The following is a 20,865-nucleotide window of genomic DNA, read 5'->3' on the forward strand; positions in this document are numbered from 1 at the left end:
TGTTCACATTGGCATGGTGCATATGGGCAGTGGTAGTATTGGCCATCTGAAAAATACAGCCTTACTGTGTACTGAAAGATTTTGTTAATGAATAGTATTTCATTTTTGCCATTTAAACGGTTCATCTTCTCTCGTTTGTACTTAATACTTCATAGTTACTTATATCTAAATAATATTTTGTTTTGTTTTTTCTTTTGTCAAAAACAATGCGCAGTTCAGTAACTGGAGAGCCATTAGCCACTGGGATTATATCTTCTGCCTTCACAATGTTTCCAGTTGGCAAGAAGGGACAGCCAAATCATCATTAGGTTAGTGACTAAGGAAGTAAGGAATATTATAAAATCGTGATTAAGAAGGAAGGCAGGAAGGTAAAATAAGGTTATCTACATGCTGGATGATCTGTTACAAAAATTCAAAAAGTAATTTCTATAGTTGTCTCTCCTTTATGTTCCTGGTAAAAAGTGTCCAAGATGTGAAGTACGTAAGTTTCACTGTGGTCATTTGGATATTAAGACATATACTACACACATCAAAAAAAGTTTTGCATCACCTCAGTTCCGAGAGTTCCGGAACCTTTACAGAAAATTGGAATAGAGATCAACATAAACATCATTTCCACCCTTTTTACTGCTCAAGAAAATCACACATTGAATGTTGTACCACCATACAGCGAGACCTTCAGTGGTGGTGTGCCAATTGCTGTACACACCAGTACCTCTAATACCCGGTAGCACGTCCTCTCGCGTTGATGCATGCCTGTATTTGTCACGGCGTACTATCCACAAATTCATCTAGGAATTGTTGGTCCAGATTGTTCAACTCAACTGTGATTCGGCGTAGCTCCCTCAGAGTGATTGGTGGGTCTCTTCATCCATAAACAACCCTTTCCAATCTATCATAGGCAAGTTCGATAGGGGTCATGTCTGGAGAACATGCTCGTCACTCTAGTCAAGCGATGTTGTTATCCTGAAGGAAGTAATTCACAAGATGCCCACGATGGGGCACAAATTGTCCACGAAGATGAATGCCTCGCCAATATGCTGGCGATATGGTTGCACTGTCGGTCGGAGGATGGTATTCACGTATTGTACAGCCATTATAGCACCTTCCTGACCACTAGCAGTGTATGTTGGCTCCACATAATGACACCCCAAAACAGCAGGGAACCTCCACCTTGCTGCACTTGCTGGACAGCGTGTCTAAGGCGTTCATCCTGACCGGGTTGCCGCCAAACATATCTCTGACAATTGGTTGAAGGCAAATGTGACACTCATCAGTGAAGAGAACGTGATGCCAATCCTGAGCAGTCCATTCGGCATGTTGTTGGGTGTATCTGTACCGCGCTGCATGGTGTTGTGGTTGCAAAGATGGACCTTGCTATGGACGTCGGGAGTGAAGTTGCGCATCATGCAGTCTATTGCGCAGTCTTAACTGACGTCCTGTGGCTGTACGAAAAGTATTGTTCAACATGGTGGGGTTGCTGTCAGGGTTCCTCCGAGCCATAATCCGTAGGTAGTGGTCATCCACGGCAGTAGTAGCCCTTGGGTGGCCTGAGCGAGGCATGTCATCGACAGTTCCTGTCTCTCTGTATTTCCTCCATGCCTGAACATCGCATTGGTTCACTCTGAGGCAACTGGACACTTCCCTTGTTGAGAGCCCTTCCTGGCACAAAGTAACGATGCAGACGTGATTGAACCATGGTATTGACCGTCTAGGCACGGTTGAACTACAGACGACAGAAGTCGTGTACCTCCTTCCTGATGGAATGACTGGACCCCCTCCATCTAATAGGTGCTGCTCATGCTCAGTTGTTTACATCTTTGGGCAGATTTAGTGACAACTCTGAACAGTCAAAGGGACTGTGTCTGTGATACACTATCCACAGTCAACGTATATCTTCAGGAGTTCCGGGAATTGGGGACATGCAAAACTTTTTTTGATGTGTGTACATGCATGAGGACATCACACTTCCACTCCAAGAAAGATGCAGACGTGAAATTACCACGAGTGACAATGTTTTAACTGGCTTGTTGTGATGAGAAAAAAGCATTTCAGTGACTGCATCCAGAGCATCAGCATTAATTAACTGATTATACATCAACAGGCTACACAAATGAAGTGGTCAGTATTATTCTGAAAGTATGAATATCAAAGAGTGTGGTCATTTGATACATTTAATTTGAGGAAATATATTGCTGACAAAGGCAGATCACATTCATGTCAACGAACGATGTGAACTCATCTTTTCACAAGGCACAGCTGGCTAGTTTCCACATTCCTGTCGCTTGCATTATTCTCGTCTACTTGACAATACCAGACATTGTGTTGTGCAGTGGCTGAAAAGTTTACTTTTCACAGTGGCAGACGGAAAGTTAATAAAGACCGTGAGGAAACGCAGGAAGCTTTGTGACATGTTTTGCATTGGATTGAAAATAAAATACCTAGATACAGCAGTGCAACATTTTATAATACCTTAAATAGTTTAGTTATGTCATGTTCTGTAGATCATTTTCACGATTGTTTTATCGATATGATGTGGAACAAGTCAGATTTATATATACAGACACAAGCAGACATATTTAAATATGTCTGCTTGTGTCTGTATATGTGTGGATGGATATGTGTGTGTGTGCGAGTGTATACCTGTCCTTTTTTTCCCCCTAAGGTAAGTCTTTCCGCTCCCGGGATTGGAATGACTCCTTACCCTCTCCCTTAAAACCCACATCCTTTCGTCTTTCCATCTCTTTCCTGATGAGGCAACAGTTTGTTGCGAAAGCTTGAATTTTGTGTGTATGTTTGTGTTTGTTTGTGTGTCTGTCGACCTGCCAGCACTTTCATTTGGTAAGTCACATCATCTTTGTTTTTAGATATATTTTTCCCACATGGAATGTTTCCCTATACATACACGAGTTCTGAAAAAGAAACTCGTCCATGGAATAGGAGTTGTGTACTTGCACGAGGACATCACATTTCGACTTGCCAGTGTTCATCAACTACCTAAAAAATACTGCCAGTTTTTGTTGACTTGCAATTGGCTCCTGTGCATTACATCCATCTGAGTGAATGGTGTACTGTGTGATTCCATGTACTTCAAAAAACTGCTTTCTGGTCATTTTGAAGTAATTTATAAAGTTAGCATCACTCTTCTTATTGTAGTTTCTTTTCCTTTCAAACAAAATATATTTATTTGATCATTTGAATTTTTTATTCATTAATGAATAAACCAACACTTTGTCTACAGTGTTAGTATCCAAGTTGGATTTGGAACTCAAGTCTAACAATAAGAACTATTTTATTTGTGAATCACACATTGTCAGTTTGACAAGCTGTAGGCGAGTAACTACTGTCTGGTACGAGTGCGTCACTCCGCTTGATGGATACACTTGTCGTTATTTTAATATTGTTCAAATAAATAACATAATAAAATTATTTGGGAAGTTTCCATTCCAGTCATTCAGCATTCAAATAAGATGGGTTATGGTGATTTCACCAAAATTGTGACAGATTGGCGATTTATTTTTTTGTGAATTGTTGACCTTTTCTCATTCGAAGAAGCATCACTATTTATGAGTAATGGCTACATTTCTCTTGTTGACAATTTTAATTGTGCTTCTTTTGCCAAAACACAGTATAATTTGCAGAAGCTCCCCTTGCACCAACTATTGCCACAGAATTCTGATACAGTGTCTCATTAAACAAGCATTTGGTGGCTAGAGAGGTCAATAGGTAAATAGCCTATGGAAAACCTCTTACAGGTTTGCAGTTGTGAGGATGTAGAACCACTGGCTCTACCCCACCCACCCCCCCCTCAATAATATTGCTGCCTTTCTGCATCAAGAACAACTGTACCTTTGCCAGATCAGTTCTCTGTAGTACATGCTAAATGCATTGTGTAAATGCTGGAAGAATAAAATTGTTCATACTAAGTGACAGGAGTGCGAGTGATTATTTATTGTCACAATCCTCACACCTTCTCCCCACCACCTACAGTGGTGACCCTGTTAACTGTGCTGTGAAATACCAAGTTATACTTGCGCTGGCATGCCGCCAATCACCATGGGATACAAACTTCATGCCACGAAGAATTCGCCCCATGACGGTACTTCATCGTCTGGCCTCACTACAGTCGATTTATTTGTGCATGTATTTGCTGTTCCCACTAATTCCCAGAAGACACAACAAGTGAAACTGTGGTTCTTGAACAATCGACAATGTTCCCATTGTTTCAACAAGCACTGAACCAGGGCATCGTTACCTTTCACCAAATGGACGAACACATTATATTGCAAGTCAAGTATGATGTTATCAGTGAAGGTGGTGAGATGAAGCCTGCCACTCCCTTAATTAACTATGTTACATCAACAGTAACCATACACGGTGAACAGTGGCTGCCTGCCACTGTCCCCAACTCTCACCTAACCAGTGCTAGTAATATACTGATCAGTGATAGTGTTAATGAACTACACTGCACTGATTTTCATTTTAATGACTATGGGTATCGACATTCTGTGTGCAATGTATCAAATTGCGGACACCCTCCTAAGTACCACAGTTGTTGACAAACAATCGCCACCATATACGACCACCTTCCACTGCAGAGAACCAATATTTATGGGTTATTGTGGACAAATCCATCCTACAAATGACTTTCTTGTGCCAGACCATGTTTTTCCATAGCCTGTGCCTGAACTTTACATTCCGTGTGTTACTATATGTCACCCGGGTGAAGTCACACTTACGGCTGCACTGCGACCCGCGTCACAAGATCATGACATGACACTGACAACAGCGGTGCTGTGCTCTGGGCCACAGCTGCCATGTGATGTCACTCAACAAGCAGGCACACCATGTCTACCTGCAACTGCGCAAGGTTTTCACATCTTGTGACCACAGCATATCAGTACGGCGAGCCTGACCGCAACTACGACCCACGCACCATTGGAACACAAGGAGTACCTACAATAGCCGCCGCATTGGGTGACCATCCACTGTGTTCTTTGGTATCCCACTATGATGACATCCTACAAGACGCCGACGCACCAGCCGCGACACCAGTGCTGCATCCTGTGACAATCAGTCACGACATCTGCATTACCCACACACCTACTGTGACTATCGTGCCGTGACCCCAGCTGCTGCCTCTACCAGCGCCAACAGATAGGCTTCATGAACCAGCACCATGTATGTTCGTAGATTTTCCCGGCAAATGAGATGCTTGAAGGTCGCTCGGGCATGCAGCTGGGTTGACTGGTTGCTGTAGAACGAATTTTCGACGGCGTAACGTGCCATCGTCATCAGGTTACTCCTGTTGACTGACGTCCTAGGCCGGTGGGTGGTGTGGTATATATACCTGTCGCCTCTCCCCTCCACTGACTCCGCGTATGGACCGAGGGCTGTGCAGGTCGCGGTGGTGAGGGTAGCTTGCGCTGATGAGATGACTGATGGGCGTTAGTACGCATGCCGCCTTCGGCGGGTGTGGTGCCCCGTTTCTGCTGCTACTGCAGAACTTTTATTGCGGGATTCCACGCTTGGCTGAGTCGAAATCCGTTGTCCTTGTTAATAAGGTTCTCGTGCAGCCAGATTTCAATTGCTTCCTTGTATACACAGCCCCAAAAGCGGGATGTGTTGTGCAGGACTTCTGTGTTCTCGTATTTCATACGATGATTTGTCTCGAGGCAATGTTCTGCGATTGCAGATTTTGTAGGCCGTTGGAGATTGGTGTGCTGTTTGTGTTCAGTACACCGTTCCTCGATCGTGCGAATGGTTTGCCCCACATATGCTCTCCCACACTCACATTTGATGTTATGACGTCCTAGAATCCTGCCTATTTTTCCAGATACGTTGCCCGCGTATGATATGTAGGCTGTCGCTTTCGGTGGATCATCATCAGGTGTCGACTGTGTTGTGGTCTTCTGCTTGAAGGCGCGTCGAATTTGGCGGTCGCTATAGCCGTTCTCTTGGAACACATCTTTGAGGTGGTCTAGTTCCGGTTTTAAGCTTTCTTCGTCGGAGATCACATGAGCTCTGTGAACCAATGTATTTAGTACTCCTTCCCTTTGTGACGGGTGATGACAGCTGGAGGCGTGAAGGTACAGACAGAGGAGAGGCGACAGGTATATATACCACAACCACCCGCCGGCCTAGGACGTCAGTCAACAGGAGTAACCTGATGATGATGGCACGTTACGCCGTCGAAAATTCGTTCTACAACGACCAGTCAACAAGGCAAGGGTACACCTTTGCCAACGCAACAGCCCACAACAGACGGAATGTCGGTCCCCAGCCAGCGGCAATCAGAACCACAGCAGCAGCCGCCGTCACTGCCGCCAGACCGACAGCCGCCACCGCGGAAGCCACGAAAGACGCCCCAACAACAACGCGGGCTACCACCGCCTTCACCACAGCCATGGCAGCACCACCATCGACGCTGTCGGACAAGGACAACAACGCCATCAAGGACCAGGCGTCACAAACGAACGCCAGCCACACCGCCATCATGAGGAGGCGTCCATCACTTGCAGTCTGAAGAAGATGGACACCTAATAAACCAGCACACCCAGCGCCAACCGCAGAAGTAGTGCCAATACCGAAGCCCGGCAAAAATCCCAAACAACCAAATAGCTATAGGCCAATCAGCCTACTACCTGCACTTTCAAAGGTATTTGAAAGGATCTACGCAAAAAGGCTACTGAGACACGTCAACGACGAGAGGATACTGTCGGACGAACAATTCGGTTTCCGCAGCAACCATTCCACCACATATCAGCTTCTCCGAGTCATCGAAGAAGCACTGGACGCTGTAGAGCGACGAGAATACTTCGCTGCGATCTTCCTCGATGTCTCAAAAGCATTCGACTGCGTGTGGCATAGGGGCCTCCAGTTCAAACTATTTGATCTGGGTCGCACGTTCAGCTGCTGCGGTCCTACCTCAATGGCAGAACATTCCACATCCGAACACCAGATGGCAACTCGACCGTCAGAAGAATCAATGCCGGAGTCCCACAAGGCAGCGTCCTCGGACCACTGCTATACATCTTATACACATCAGACCTGCCATCGGTGAACAGGGTACACCTCGCCCTGTATGCCGACGACACGGCCCTGTACTCCAGAAGCAGGAGCGCTACACACCTCCAGGAAAGGCTCCAAGGAGCTTGCAATGAGCTAACCGTATAGGCAACAAAATGGCGCCTGTCCTTCAACGCCTTGAAGACACAGGCCCTCGCAATCTGCAGACGGCCCATACCGCCAAACTACCAAGAAGTCATCATACGAGGCACGCCTGTTCCCTGGATGCAGACGGCCAAGTACCTGGGAGTAACGCTAGACAGGCGCCTGACATGGCGCCCACACATTGAAGACATCCGTACAAGGGCACTAAACAGACTCCGAGCACTGTACCCAGTGCTTAATCTGACATCTGCACTACCACCACGGCTGGGCGTCATCCTCTATCTCACCCTGGTGCGGCCAATCCTGGAGTACGCTGCGCCATTGTGGGGTAACGCGGCCCAGAAACACATGAAGAGACTTCAGGCGGTCCAGAACCGCGCCCTCAAGAGAGCGCTGCACCTGGACAACCGCTTCCCAACGGCGCAGCTTCACGAGATGGCAGACATCGTCCCACTCCGAGAGCGATTCCAACATGCTGCAGAGGCCTTCTATCGCAAAACAGAAGAGTCGCAGAACCCACTCATCCGACAACTGGGTCACCGTATTCATCGACTGGCCACCACCAGATGGCCAGACCTATTGCGTGTGTGAATGTGTGTGTGAATCTGAGTGTGCAAAAAAAAGAAAAAAAAATCCGCTATGTAAAACAATAGCAGCCAAAAGATTCATTTAATTTTGCAGTTAATATAAGTCAATGTCTCGATTATGTCCATGTTTCTTTGTTTGTTACCATAAGTTTTAGTGAGGAGGCAAAGCAGAAATGCTAGTACTCCAAACATCTCCGAGGACTGCCAAGAAGAGGTCCTCGCCATTGAACTGCACACGGCGTAGGACGTCAGTCAACAGGAGTAACCTGATGATGTTGGCACGTTACGCCGTCGAAAATTCGTTCTACAACGACCAGTCAACCCGGCTGCATGCCTGAGAGACCTTCAAGCAGCACCATGTACTTCTCACAGTTACAACAACCTCATGCAGCTCCTGGCCCCTCACCACCAGGCAGATTACCGCCGGCCACACACCAAGTTACATATGGCAGCGCTACAAGTTGATTCTCTGCAAGCATGGTTTGCACTTTGCGAGTGCATGATGCAGTCAGCTGAGATCACAGACGACCATGACAAGTTATTGGTGCTTTTGAACCACCTCCACTCAAAAACCGATCTTATCAGCGATCTCCTATTGCACACACCAACCAACAGATACGAGACAACAAAAGTCCTCTTACTACAGCACCTGTTGCATTCACCTGAACAGCAACTCAACCTAGCCATTGCTGAGCCAACACTGGGTCACGATACCCTGCTAGCACTCTGGTGCAGGTTACACCTCCAAATCGATGCACATCTCTTACCAGATCATGTTCTCTTGTCACTATGACTTCTCGGGCTGCCTAAAAACATACAGACGGCCATGCTAATGCATGAGGACAAACTACTGGAAACCCGGTTACACCTTGCTTGTCCTTGTGTAACATCATGCCTGATAAACACTCGCATTGGCTCTGGCACCGACGTCAACACCTGTTACATCTACAGCCAGCCTGCACACCGGCTGCGCCATGGAGACCACTGTGCAGCGCTCACTGCACTGAGCCCAGCCAACCGACAGTTGCCGACCTGCTCCAGCCTCGTCTGAGCTCTTCCATGCTGCCCCACAGCAGCCTCGCAAGACTCCACTTTGGTGAGGCACCAACAATCATAAACCATGATGGACCCAGGTACTGCATTTGTTGCGGAATGTAAACAACAACTTGCTGCATTCACGCCTGGTGAAGTGCCGATTTCGTCCACCCTGCAACTACCCATACTAGTACAGCGGCCTGACAGGCTCATCAGGTCGCTCCCCTGCCTCAAGCCGTCTCACTACGGAATGCAATAACACTCATCATATCCAGTGTGTACATTCAAATGGAGCGTGGCTCTTTATGTACGACAACCATCTTAAGGCGTACTTCCTAGCCGACATGGGCGACGATAGCACGCTGCCATCTCAACTGGCACCTGGAACACTTCAACTGGACGACCACACCCCTCAGCAATGGATATTTTTCGTGGCTGACATTGCGGAGCCAGTGTTGGGCGCAGATTTTTTTGAGACATTATAATCTTCTGCCAGAAGGGTAGGGCCTTACTACTACATTGTGATGGCTACACGCCGATCACTGGAGTAAACAGTGACCACCTACCGATGTATGAGATTCCTCTGCCTGCTCCTCCTGCCTCTGGAACAGTGCTGGAGCTCATGTTAAAGTGCCAGGCATTGTTCAAGGAGCTTAAAACCACGACTGCTGTGTACACCAACCTCTCCACTGCATCAATGCCAGCTCATGAGGAGCTAATGAACACCTCCGCAACTGCTGCTCTGAGCTTGTGGCACAACTGCACATCACACAGCAACAGTTGTCATCACACCAGCAACAACGAGAGCTGCCCACCTGAAACGTTGCTAGGCCTTCAAAACCACAGGTCAGTCCAGTGCCTCTTACTTCTGGTGACGACACTCCGACGAGTGGGTCACACACAAACAGTGATAGTGCTCTCGCGTATGGGTTAAGTGTAAACAGTATAACACCTCTGCAAGCGGATTGTGTGCCTCACGTGTTTCTCCACATCAGCGCCATTAAAGGTTAATATCGTACATGACAGTACTGTACACAGAATTAATACTACCACCGGTCTAATGCCAGCCCCACTGCCTCGCCCTCACAATCTAAATGCGGCCAAGACCGCAATTGATGAACTGTTATGCAAGGGTGCTGTCAGGCCATCAGACAATGCGTGGGCCTGACTAGTTACTATCTGCTAGCACTAGAAGTTGATCGTCTGCAAGTATGGTTTCCACTCTGCAAGTGCATGATGCAGTCAGCTGAGATCAGAGACGACCACAAGTTTTTGATGCTTTTGAACCACCTCCACACCAACACCGTTCTTATCAGTGACCTCCTATTGCACACACCAACCACTGGCAGATAAGAGAAAATGAAAGTACTCTTACTACAGCACATGTAACATTCATCTGAACAACAGCTCCACCTAGCCATTGCTGAGACAACGCCTGTACGTGGACTACAGACATTTGAATGTGCGTGTCATCATTGATAGTTACTCCATGCCCAATACTCTGGACTTCTCCCAGGAACTGCTGGTGCAACCATCTTAAGCGTGATCGACTGCGAAAGAGCTTATTCACAGAGCCCAATGGCCACAGAGGACATCTAAAAGACGGGAATAATCGCACCATTTGGTGGCCTAGTTGAATTGTTTTTATGCACTTCGGACTAAAGAGCATAGCCAGACTTGGCAACGGTTCGTTAACGGCTTGTTTTTTATCCTACCCATGTGCCTTTGTTATTGGACGTTGTAATCATCTCAGAAACAGCTCAAGATCATGAGAAACACCTCCAGACTGTATTTGACAAACTAGCAGAGCACAATCTCGTGGTCAATGAGGGCAAATACCAACTTCAGAAAAAATGAGTTACATTCGTAGGTCACCTCGTTGACGCTTCAGGCAATCCGCCCCACACTAAATCCGTAACCTACCACCCCCAACAGACTATCAAGAGTTGGGCTGCCTCTCAGGGCTAAATTTTGCCGACAATGCCCCCCCTATGCCGCAGAAACACTTCTGTCGCTCACAGAGTCACCCCGCGGCAAGAACACGTCAGACAAACATAAGCTCACTTGGACTCCTGATATGCAAGCAGCTTTCAAGAACATCAAAACCGAGTTCACTTAGACCATCATCCTGGCACTTCTATCATCAGACGTCCGTATGGTTAAAACAGCCGATGCCAGTGACCGGGCGATTGGGGTGGTGCTGCAACAGGAAGTCTCCAGTGCAACCCAATCCCTATGGCTTTTCTCACGGAAACTTATCGACTCCCAGAAAATGTGGTCAACCTTCGACTGTGAGCTTTTGGCGATATACGAAGCTATTCGGAACTTCTGAGATGACATCGAGGGCTGGTCGCTTACTATCTACACAGACCACTGCCCCCTGGCTGACACTATTACCTGGACTTGATTTCACAATATGCTATGGACATCTGCTGTGTATGGGGAGCAGAAAACATGGTGGCTGTCTACCTTTCACGACTTGCCGCCACAATGACACATCTTGACTTTGACCAGCTAGCAGAGGAACAAGCAACTGACACTGACCTTCAAAAGCTGCTGTCTGGACACACAACGGGCCCCCATCTCAAGCAGTGCGCCACTGCAGGCACAACCACATTAGTCTGATGCGACGTATCCCATGGTAGGCAACAACCAGTTGTCCCACAGAACTTCAGGAAGACAGTTTTCGACCTCCTCAACAACTTTTCTCACCCCGGAGTATGCCCAACTCATAACAGAATGTTTCGTTTGGACTAACGTTAAATGGGACTGCACTTTGTAGATGAGAGCCTGCATCCAATGCCAATGGGTCAAGATGATGTCATGCCCAACTGACCTTCGGGAAATTCCCCATGCCAAAGGGCCGTTACCAATACGTCCTCAGATTCAAATGGATACAAGTACATCTTGCCAGCCATAGACAGAACAACTTTGTGGGGGGTGGCCACACCTCTGACTGATAACTCGGTGAGCGCTCTCGCTTGAGCTTTCATCAAACTATGGATTGCACACTTTGGCTGTCCAGAGTCCCTGACAACTGACCAGGGCTGGCAGTTCGTCCCTGTTCACCGAGCTCTGCCACCTCTGTGGGTGCCACCAGTTCCACATGATGGCCTACAATCCAACAGACTTGTGGAATGGTGGCACTGTACCCCCAAGACAGCACTCGTATGCCATGACTAGGAGTGGGTGGAGGACCTCCCCTGGGTGCTGCTGGGCTTTCGAACTACCTACAAAGCGGATCTGGATGCCTCTCTGGCAGAGGTGCTCTGTGGGGAACCGATCACCCTCCCAGCAGAGTTCGTTTCACAAACCACAAACCCCATGGACGTCAACCTGCCGGACCTAGTAAAATGTGTCAGGGACACATCTGCATCTGGACCTAGTAAAATGTATCAGGGACCACATCTGCATCCCACTATGCCCAGCTGACCATCTTCGTGCACAAGGACCTCCAATCATGTACACAGGTCATGCTCAGGACTGACACTGTCAAACCTGCCATTCAGCCCATGTAGAGTGGCCTGTACAAGGTGTTGAAATGAGGGCCAAACACTTTTGATATCTTGCAAGCTGGAAAAATGGTAAGTGTCACTGAACCGCCTAAAACCAGTGTGGACTTTAGCAGACACACCCAGTGTTTACCCTCTACTGACTCCAGCTCCAGGACTCCCCAGCCAATTTACAGTCAGCCCTGACATGCGAGACTACCTCCCAGAAGACATTTCTGTAACACAGCAGAACTCACTACTCATGGTTAGGGCCAAATTCGACGATAGAGAGTTGGGCTACTGCACAATCGCTATGTCATTAGAGCACTCCATGCCCCTTCCGCCTACAGACAGCTACTGCCTGTGTCGGCCCCGAGCACTTCATAATGACGACTGGTACCCCAGACACCATTGCTGGCAGACCAACAGCCTCACTGGATGACACACCACCAGCCACCAACACCTCACTGAACACCACCACCGCCCCATCAGCACTGCGGATGACATCACAGGCCAGCCACCCTTTATGGCGTCCCTGCACCTGACGGACTACAATATGTCGGCCTTCACCATCTCCAGCATAACAACACATCACGATGTACACCAATCACTGTGCTCTGCACTTACGGGGGTGGGGCTCTGTGGGGACAAAGAACCATTGGTTCTACCCCCTAAGTAATATCACTGCCCTATTGCAGCAAGAGCAACTGTATATTTGCCAGATCAGTTCTCTGTTGTACGCCCTCTATGCTAAACACATTGTGTATACGCTGCGAGAATAAAAATGTTCATAGTAAGTAATGGGAGTGCGAGTGATTATTTATCATCGTAATTACGACGCCTACTCCCCACTACCTACACAGTAACATAAGAGAAGAAATTTCACGATTATTTTTGTACTAGGAAATTCTTGTGTCACTAGCTGTAGATGGCTCTTAAAAATTACATTACTGAAATGAATAAATAAATAAAAACTTTATTTCTGGTATATAGTCATAGATAAGAAAGTTCTGTGTGTTAACAATTTGTGAAAATACTCTTCTCCTTGTGTGCTATCACTTGCCAAAGTCACATTTTGATGTCTCGACCGGTTTAGGATATATGAGGGATGTTATGAATATTTCATTCTCGCAGGCGTGTGATTAAGAGTGAACACACTAAATAACATCAATTTTCTCAAGATTGAAGACAGATAGAGACCCCCTACCAAAGTATAAAGAAAAATTCAATATGTTAGCTAAATTTCATACACAGCGACATAAGGTGTACTATGCACTAAACGCAAAATCATAGCGACTGCTATTTTTCATTGCAAACTGTTCATGATTTCAGGCAGTGTCCTACTTAAAAGTGTATGTCACAATAATGCTAGGTGCAAATTGAGACGCATTTGGCGTGGCATAGCGCAGTGCGAATTTTTGTAACTTCACGAGTTCAAATCGAACAGCACAAATTGGGACATGACAGGACGGGGACGTGCCGGCACCAGCTCATGCGGCTTTTATGGTTGTGGCACAGTTTCTCACGACGTGCACTGTGGGAAAGGGGGGAGCGGGAAGGCAGTGCTGTCATATGCTCACTTCGGCGTGGCGCACATAGGCAGTGGAAATACTACCCATCCAAAAATATGGCCTCACAGGATACTGAATTTTATTATCACTTAGTAGTGATTTATTTTTCAGCATTAAAACAGTTTATCACTTTACATTAGTACATAATAGTTTTCAGTTACATATATCTGTATAGTCTTGTAGAGAACAATGTTCAATAACAGGTGAGCCATTAGCCACTGGGATTATATCATCTGCCTCCACAGTGCTTTCACATCATAAGAAGGGCAGATGATTGCTTCATTGCGAGGGTAGTGAATAAGGAAGTAAGGGAATTTATAAAATCGTGTGATCTGGAAGCGAGGCAGGGAAGTAAAACAAGGTTATCTACTTGCTGCCTGTTATGCTGGTGTATCTCTACAATCTGTTACAAAGAGTCGAAAAAGGGTATTTTCCTTTGTGCTCCTGGTAAAAAGCATCCAAGTTCTGAAGTACATAAGTTTCACTGTCATTACTTAGATATGGGTGTAATAAGAGAGATTATACTACATATGTGTGGATGTCGCATTTCCACTGCAAGCTAGAAACAGACAAGAAGCCCTCAAGAATAACAATGTTCTGATTGGCTTGTCGTGATGAGAAAAAGTATTTCAGAGGTTGCATACACACTATCAGCATTAATAAATTAATCATACAACAGGCTACAACAATGAAGCAGTGGCCGGTATTATTCTGAAAGTATGAGTATCCTGAAAGAGTGTGGTGATTTGATACATCTAAGTTTTTGAAATGTATTGCTGAGAAGGGCAGATCTACTTTCATGACAGTGTTTTTCAAATGACGTAAACTCTTCCTCTCACAAGGCACACCTGGCTAGCTCCCGCATTCGTGTTGTGTGCTTCAGTCTCAGCTGCTGACGGTACACTGACCGTTATGTCTTGTGACGGATCAATTGTTTACTTTTCTCAATAACAACTATTTTATCGCAAATCACACATTGTCAGTTTGGTAAGCTGTAGGTGAGTAACCAGCATCTGGCAGGTGCATTTCATTCCCTCTCATGGATACCCTCATCACTATTTTAATATTCCTCAGATGAAGAAAAGGAATAAAATCCTTTGGTAAGTTTCCATTTCAGTCATCTGGTGTTAAAAATACAATTGGTTATGAGGATTCAACCAAAGTTCCAACATAATTGGCGATTTTTTTTTGTGTGAATTGTTAACCTTTTCTCATTCGTAGAACTATCACCATTTTTGAGTATGGTAACAGCCACATTTCTTCTGTTGACAGTTTTAATTGTACTTCTTTTGCCAAAAAACAATATAATTTGCACAAACGCATGTTGCAGCAGCCATTGTGACAGAATTCTGTAATAGAGTGTCTCATTAAACAAGTAACTGGCAACCAGACAGCTCAATATCTTACAAAAAACTTCATTGTGTCTGTTTGCAGTAACAAAGAAGAAATTTCCTGTTTATTTTCATTCTAGGAAACTCTTCTTTCACTAGCTCTTGATAACTCTTAAAAAATTACAGTCACTGGAGTGAAAAAAATAAAATAGAAAGTATAACTTCTGATATCTAGCTATAGACAAGAAAATTCTGTGCCTTTACTAATTGGCAAAATCCTCTCCTCCTTGTGTGCTATCATTTGCCTAAATCTCGTTTCAATGTCTCAAGCAGTTTACAAGATATGAGGGATGTTGTGAATGTTTTATTGTTGTGGGCGTGAGATTAGGAGTGAACGCACTGTATGGGATCCATTTTCTCGAGATCAGAGACAGATAGAGACCTCCTCCGAAGTCTAAGGAAAAATTCAATAAGTTAGCTAAATTTCGTACATAGCAACATATGGTGCAAAATGCACCAAACGCAAAATCATAGCGACCCCTAGTTTTCAATGAAAACTTTTTGAATTTTGTGCAGTGTCTTATTAAAGTGTGTATATCACAATAAGTATAACCATAGCAAGATGACGGGCACTTTGCCACAAAGCTGACAAATAACAAACACTATAAGTAGGTAAAAATAAAATATTTTTACTGAATAGTTTCTGTAAAATCATTTGAGAAAGATTGCAGGGTGCGTGCACTTTGGTTCTGTGTAGAGCATTGCCAAGTGCAAAGATACTTACATATCTCAATATGTGCAGGACCAGCGCAGCTTGCGTGGAATGTATGTGTGGTGCTGCTGTGTCCTGTCATGTGCTATACTTGTCTCAATTTGCTCTTAGCCTGAGTGTGAGCATGAGCGAGGTGATGGGCACCTCATCACAAGGCTGACATATAACACTTACAAGTAACACAAAAATCAAATGTTTTTACCAAATAGTTTCTGTAAAATCACTTGAGAAAGATAACTTGGTGCACGCTTCAATTTTGTCAATGCAGCATGTCACCAACTGGCACGGCCAAAGAATGTGTATGTGTCTCGATATGTGCAAGACCTGCTCGGCAGGTGTGGAACATGTGCCTTGAGCTGTTCTGTTGTGTCACGTCACAAATGCTATTCGTGTCTCAATTTGTGTTTAGCCTTACTGAAAAGTGACCCAACAGCTGGGCCTGCCTCATACATCACCATAAAGAATCTCTCAGCTGTATGAAGAATTGCAAATGATAGGACCAGATGGTGTACGATCTGAAGTATGCAATATAGGATGAAGAACAACTGAAATTCTGACTTAACTTTTCAGTGATGTCATAGATGATTGTAGCTAACCTGCAATGTGTTGAACTAATACCATATTTTACAGACTATAAGACACATTTTTTTCTTTGAAAAATTGCCTCCAAAATTCAGTTGAGTCTTAGACTCAAAATTTACATGAAAATGTGTGGCGTTTGATTTAAAATTCCTGCCAGTCTTCAAAATGGCCTTACATTCGATGCTGCAGGAAACCTGTCTCTATCTTGCTACAATGCATTCAATTGACAACAGCAGTGCACCAATGTGACAAATGTGAGTTGTGGATATTCACAAGCTTGCTAACACTGTCTCCCTCCTGACCTGCCGTCACAAACCCAGAACATTGTCTAGACTATGATGCATCATAGTAGTCTATGATGTCAGTGAACTTGAACTGAAAGTGATTTGTGTTATTTTTTTGTTAGTAGCTTGTTTCGTAATGCAAAAAAAAATAAAAAGTAGTCATATGATGCGGGCTGTACGTTGAAAGTAATAGATGAAGACATGGAAACAGAGCAGCATTTCGGCCCTCCACTAACAGAAAAAAAAACATTTGCAATTGGTGGCCTAGTAAAGAAGAACTGAAAAAAAAGTGGAAGACTAAATGTGCAAATAGAGAACTGAATGCAAAATGGCCAAAACTAGAAGATGTATTGAAATGGATTCAAGGACCTGTCAAAATGGCACTGGAATTAATGCAGAAATGATTCAAATATGTACATGTAAGGTAGCATTACAGTGGAACTTAACAGACTTTAAGGGTGGAGTTGCTTGGTGCTACAGGTTTATGAAGTGTCACGGACTTAGCATGTGAACCAAAACCAAAATATCTCAGAAAATGCCACAAGAGTATGAACAGAAAATATTATCCTTCCATTTCTTTATTATTTAATACCAAAAGAAAACCAGTGTGGAACCAAGCCAAATAGCAAATATGGTCAAAACACATTTGACATTTGATGCGCTGAATAGTAACGGAACTGTTGCCATGAAAGGTGCCAAAACTGTAACTATAAAAACAAATGGACAAGAAAAAATGTGCTACACTGTTGTCCTTTCATCTTATGCTGTCAGCATGAAACTTAATGCATCAATCATTTTCAAGCACAAAACAGTGCCAACACCTTATGAAATACCACCAGGTGTTGTTGTTTACTTGCATGATGAAAGTTGGGTGGATGAGGCTGGTATGAAATTATGGATTAACAGAATGTGTGAGAAAATGAAAGGTGCTTTATTGAAGAAGAGTTCTCTTCTTGTGCTAGATAAGTTTAGTAGTTATTTGAAAAATTTTGTGAAAGAGAAATTGAGACAGGAAAATACAGAGATTACTGTTATTTTGGGAGGACTTGCTTCACAATTGCAACCTCTTGATGTCTGGATAAATAAACCATACATGTATACGAGAGAGGAATGGAACAAATGAATGGTCGATAAAACTCAACATGAATTCACTCAAAAGGGAGCTTTAAAACACCCTACAATCAAACAAATGTGGCAGTGGCTGAAACAGTTGTGGTCTAGAATGAGAGAAGACATTATTATTAAATATTTCAAGAAGTGCAGCAGAAGTAACACTCTCAATGACAGTGAAGACCATCTTTTATATGAAGAGGATGGCGATGGTGACAAAGAGGAAGAAGAAGAAAGAGAAAAAAGTTCAGATAACAATTTTCAAGGATTTTAAAGGTCAGAGGTCAGTCTGGCTTTATAAACTAAGAATTTTTTTAGTCTGGCTTTGCAGTCTAATGACAGAGACAGTAAAAACTTGTATAGTCGGGCAAAAGTTAGAGATGCACTGACTCTCAGTGAGGACACAATGGGAATCCAAGAGACATGAGCTCAGATCCAGAAAGTCGTGAAAGAGGCAGCAGAAGACATAGTGGAGATGAGAAGAAATGCAAGAAATGTGTGGTTTGATGATGAATACAGGCTAGTAACAGAACGTAAAAATGCAGCAAGACAGAAAGATACAGAGAGAGACAAGAAGGAACATGGAGGTGTAGAAAGAATTAAGATCCAATGCCCAAAGAATATGCAAGAAAAAGAAAAAGGAATGGCTGAAATCAAACTTTGAAGAGATAGGAGAACTAAAGGAACAGAATGAAACGAAGAAATTCTATCATGCTGTGGGAAAGATGAGAAAAAATTTTCAACACAAACAAAATGCATGCAAAAACACAAATGGCGAGATAATAAGAGATGAACAAGAAATAGTGCAGAGGTGGGCAGAATACTTTGAAGATATGCTTAACAAAAACTCGTACCAGGCCCCAAGAGGTACACAGGAACAGGAAGAAAACACAGAGGCAAGAGAAATTGAAAGGGATGAGGCACAAAACCCAACAATGCTGGAAGTGGAAACAGTGACAAATAAACTAAAAAATAACTGTGCACCTGGTGAAAATGGGACTGTGTCAGAACTAATAAAATCAGGGGGGCAAACTCTATGACATAAAATATAAAGAACATATCGGTAAATGAAAGCATGCTGGAGGATTGGAATACTGGAATAATATGCCCAGTATATAGAAAGGAGAAAAGCTCAATTGTGAAAACTATAGAGGCATAACCCTACTGAACACAGTATGTAAGATCTTCTCTGGTGTGCTGAACAAAAGAATAGAGAAGTGCGCTGAAAAGATACTCAGAGAATACCAATGTGAATTCTGACCAAACAGAGGTACATCTGACCAGTTGTTTGTTGTTAGACAAATAATGGAAAAATGTTATGAATATGATATAGATCTCCATTTCCTGTTCATTGACTTTAAATAAGCTTTCGATAGCATTAATAGACCAGTATTGTATAAAGAGCTGAAAGAATTGGGCATCTGTGATAAACTGTTAATTGAGCTAACAATGAAAGGTACAAAAGCAAAAGTAAAAGTGAATAACAGAATGACCAGGCAGTTTGACTTTGAGGATGTAGTGAAACAAGGTGATGGCTTCTCTGCAGTCCTGTTTAACTTAGCACTGCATAGTATCATACAAAAGGTAGATGAGAAGAGGAACAATAATGATGAAGTCCAGCCAGATATGCAGATGATATTGCTATCGTGACAAGGTATGTAACATCGCTTAAAGAGATATGTGGAAAAATGGAAGCAAAAGGAACAAAAATTGGACTTACTGTAAATGAAAGCAATTCTGAAGCTAGAAGAACACCACAGGACCTGAAGATCTCTGATAATGCTTTCAACCTGTTAGATGCTTCCATTACTTAGGTGTCCTCCTAACTAATGATAATAGTATGAGTATTCAATAACTCTTTAATTACAAGAGCAACTAAACTGAGTGTATACTATTCCCTAGTGTGGCCTGTTGTCACATATGGATCAGAAACATGGACAATGACAGAAGCAGACAATAACAGCTTAAGAGCATTTGCAAGGAAAATCTTACAAAAAATCTATGGGCCTGTGAGAGAGGCAGAAGGTTGGAGAGTGAGATACAACCATGAAATACAAGAACTTATACAAGGGAAAGATATAGTGAAATTTATCAAGTCTCAAAGAAAATGTTGGTTAGGACATAGGGAGAGGATGACGGAAGACAGGATTCCTGAACAAATAATGAATGCCAGACTGTATTCCACCAGAAGGAAGGGCAGATCAAGAGCTAGATGGATGGACAACGTGATGGCTGACCTCACCAAAATGGGGATTCGTGGATGGAAGAAAAAAAGCTGAGAACGGAGAGATATGGAGGAAGATTGTTGAGGAGGCCAAGGCCTATCAAGGGCTGTAGTGCTGAAGAAGAAGAATTATATAGTTGTTAGCATCTTATAGTCTGAAAAAACAGTATCACCATTCCTGAAAATTCAGGGAGATCACGACTGCTCAATGCATTTGCTCAACCATGCGGTGAAAACTTTTGTGTGCATTCATGACAATTGTGTACAAAATATTATCAAAATTTCCTCAAACTACAACAGTATTGTCAAGGGTCCTAATACAACAGATGGAATTCCTACACTTCAATTGCTAATAGAAAAATACCAAGGAAAGAAGCTGCCATTGCACCTGGCAATTCTGAACCCCAAGAAAGTTTTAGACAGAGTCCTTCTTTTGGAAAGCATTTCATGATCATAACAATCCAGTAACTTCCAATATATCCAGATTCTCTACTGTAACATTACAAGTGTTCACCGTTTTCTGCTCTTTGGAGTTTCACTTCATTTTCCACTCAATGTTGATTACACCAAGGGTCTGCACTACCACTCTCCTCGTCATGTGTATATGTGAACAGATACTCAGGTACCCCATCCCTGAAAATTGTTATAATTTAATAATGTCTTTCTCACTGGCTGAACATCCTAGTATATCAAAAATCATGCCCC

This window comes from Schistocerca piceifrons, chromosome 1, assembly GCF_021461385.2.
Source record: "Schistocerca piceifrons isolate TAMUIC-IGC-003096 chromosome 1, iqSchPice1.1, whole genome shotgun sequence".
Classification (NCBI taxonomy): Eukaryota; Metazoa; Arthropoda; class Insecta; order Orthoptera; family Acrididae; genus Schistocerca; species Schistocerca piceifrons.